Consider the following 3,698-nt stretch of genomic DNA (forward strand, 5'->3'; position numbering starts at 1 on the left):
TGTTTTAGATCTGACACGGGTTTGACAGAGTCAAATAGATGGGAATGTAACAATGGGAATTATCAGAGCTTTACTTGTGCAACATGATCTTGTTTGCCTTTTAGCTCTTTGTCATGATCGTGGCTAAGGGGGAAAAAAATATAGGCTTGAGCGAGTTCTGCTTAGACTTGCATTTCTCTTTAGGAACAAACACACTTTGGAAAGACACTCGTCCACATTAAACTGTACAGATCAAAGAGCAGCTTCGAAATCAATACAGTTTTTGATGTAATCCAATTAAAGTGAAACATTTGACTGATCCCAATCTAATACTTTTTCCATATAGTTAAACAGTTTGTATGTTATTGCAGACTATGGTCTTGAACTTGTTTTATACAAGCTGTTTTTGAATTATTATTATTTTTTCAAAAAAGCTTAAAGTTAAAAGAAAAGCACTTCAAGCTTTTCAATTTCCAAATCCAGCATCTGCTGCTTGTAGAAATGATTAAAACCATGTTCTTCTTCTGCTTTTTTCCTGTTTATGTAATTGATAAAGCACTAAAACACCTGGAGCACAATGTCCAAAGATTTGAAAAGAGAAAAAAAATAGCTTTATAAAAAGCCATCTAATACTGTACACTCATACAAACAATTATTTTTCACATTTTTTTTGGTCAAACAATTCACATTGTCACATTATTTAATGACCTATATATATATATATATATATATATATATATATATATATATATATATGCCTTAAATTACACATTTTTGTCTGTTTTTTTTCTTAAATACAAAGAGCAGACATATATATATTGCGCTTTTGGGAATAAATGTTTGTTTGGGATGTATTTTTGGATGACTTTTGACCTTTCTAACAAGCTGCTCTGAAAATAGGCCCACGAAGAATATCACACTGCAAGAGGACCTGCCAGCTTGAATTATGCCTCCAGCTATATGTTAGCAGAATCAACTGCTAACATATCGTGCTTTATTGTTTTTTTTTGTTGTTGTTGTTTTTTATATTGTTTTTAAAACTACTATCATTAGAGGGAAGAAAAAAACAAACAAACATCTGATCATGGAAAATTGAGCGATTTGGCTCTCGCAACCGCTACCAATGTCTTCCCCTTTGTTTTTCACACATAAAAAAACATTGTCTGTAACAAGCCCACCCACACAGATAAACTTACTTCAACTTTGCTGCCACAATATTATTGTCTGTAGCTCAAGATGAAGACTCCAAATTTGGACTTTTATCAACTTTTCTATAAGCACTATTTTGAAACTGAAACTTTAATTCAATTATAATTGTTTTACTTTACTTCAATTTTTTTGTTAATTTTTGAACCTAACATGAACACACTCTTCTAGTTAAAGTACAAATTACTATGTTTTAAGTCAGTGAGTGAAACTATTTTCTTTATCTAATATGAGTAAGGTTATGTAGATAAATCAATAATCTGTTTTTTATGGAATAAAAAGAACCCTAGAATAAGGGGAACTATCTTCCAACAACACCAAAAACATGGTGGGCTATTCCTCCCTGACTTTCAATTCCACTACTTGGGGGCCCACATTAGAGCTATGCTGGGAAAAAAAAAAATCACAACCCACCAAGGAGACCCCAGAGTGGTTATGTGTGTCAAACACTTCTTGTCTTTACACCTCCCTCCAGTCATTGCTTTGCTTAAAGCTCCCTTACTCTAAAACTGCACTTCAAATCCAATTGTGAAACATTCTCTTAAAATTTGGGCACAGGTTGGGTGAGAATTTTCCCTTCAGGACCAGTAAATAAGTTCTCTTATTGTTAAAAAATCACCGGTTTATGCCTTCAACCACAGACACTGTTTTTCATTAAGATTTGGATTTGGACTGAAGACATCTGGAGAGGGGTTTTGGATAGGATACATTCTTCCTCCATTTGTCTACACCACATGGTTGTTCAGTTATAATTGTACATCAACTCCACTGGTCTAAAGCAAAACTTGCAAAATTCATCTGCAATATCAATCCAATATGTGATTGTTGGAACCACTCAACAGCCACTGTTGCTCATATGTTCTGGTTCTGTGTCAAAATGGATGATCTCTGGCAGTCTATTTTTTAATGATATACAACTAACTTCTACAAAACCATCTGCAAACACTTGCATTATTTGATGAAGGACCACGTGATACTAAGCTTAACCACAGAGCACAGATCATAATTACCTTTGGGATCTTGATTGCACAGAGACTCATACTTCTAAAAAGTTGGATGGTATTGTTCCATCCAGTTTAGATGTGGTTCAATTACCTTCTAAACTTTTTGGTTTTGGAAAAAAATGTTTTTCCAATAGAGGGTCAGTACAGGAATTTTACTCAACTTTGAATCCATTATTGGACTGTAGGAAAAAGAAAATTGGATGTCGCTGCTACTTATGGAGATGTTGGGAACTTTGTCCCTTTTCCCTTGTATGTATGCATAGTGTTTGGTTTTGTGTATGACTTAAGACCAAGCAGGACAGTGAGCAGTGGGTGCGGGAAGGGGGTTGTTTTGTCTATGTTTTGCGCAGTTCAACTTTGTATCAATTTATCCCTTTTGAAAAAGAAAAATACCAATAAAAGGACTTGGTGCAGAGAAAAAATTTTTAAGGTTGACATTCAGTTTCCAACTAGTTATTGTGCCAAATGTATTTGCTATTATTGTGTTACAGTATAAAGTCTTCAAATACTACATTTTTATTTTGTGTTAAGCCTCTTCTCCCTTCAAGTTTGCAGGTCAAACATAAAAACGGGGACTTGTCTGTGAATTTTGGTTGCTGTTTGCAGTGGTTTTTTTTTTTTTTTTTCTTGTTTTGTATGAGAAGAATTTTTGTGATACTTCTATTCTTAATTCAAAGTTTAGAAAGTTGGAAATGTGCTTTTTGGGGGACTTACTAAAGATTACCTTCGATCTGTTCTACGACTTGTCCAGAGTGTTTCGTACCAATAGGCTGAAACCTAACTGTATTGCTAGAATGAAGATCTGATTATTTTTTTCTCTTTGTTTTCTCTTGACTCCCCAAATCAATAGTACTCTGAGAGTGATGGTCTGTGACACAAAGACCTATGCTTTTGCCTTTACCCCTCTGAGGCTCTTGGACAATTTAGTATCTTTTATGTAAAGGAATCTGACAAATTCCATGTAAAATTGATGTTATTGTCTATCATAGGATTAACTGGCATAATTACTCCAACACATATACAGCTTTAACAAAAATGTTCTTACTTCCAGCCATCTTTTAAACTTGCTTATGAGGACAAAAGAGGATACACCTATGATAGTTTATCAGACCATCACAGGGTCTCAGAGAGACAGAACACACATATTCACTCCCAGGACACTAATCAATCTATGAACCGTGTTTTTAAGGAAGCCAAAATTCCCATTAAAATACAAGGGTTTACATACAAAATCTGCACAGAAAGGACCCCGCCAGGATTTGAACCAGGGACCTTCTTAGTGTAAAGTAACAGCATTCACCATCACAACACATGCAGCTCAAGTTGTTTACCTTTTAGATGATAATTTGGATCTTCCTAGTTGTAGCCCACAGACCTTCCATTGTCTTCTTCACTCAATAGCAGAGAAAACAATACATTCCATTACTTTTTTTTATTCCTGCACATTATGCTTCTTCTTTCCCTGGACTGGAGGCATGACCCAAATCATGTATCCACTTATTTTGCTAT

This window comes from Oryzias melastigma, linkage group LG4 (assembly GCF_002922805.2).
Source record: "Oryzias melastigma strain HK-1 linkage group LG4, ASM292280v2, whole genome shotgun sequence".
In the NCBI taxonomy this organism is placed as follows: Eukaryota; Metazoa; Chordata; class Actinopteri; order Beloniformes; family Adrianichthyidae; genus Oryzias; species Oryzias melastigma.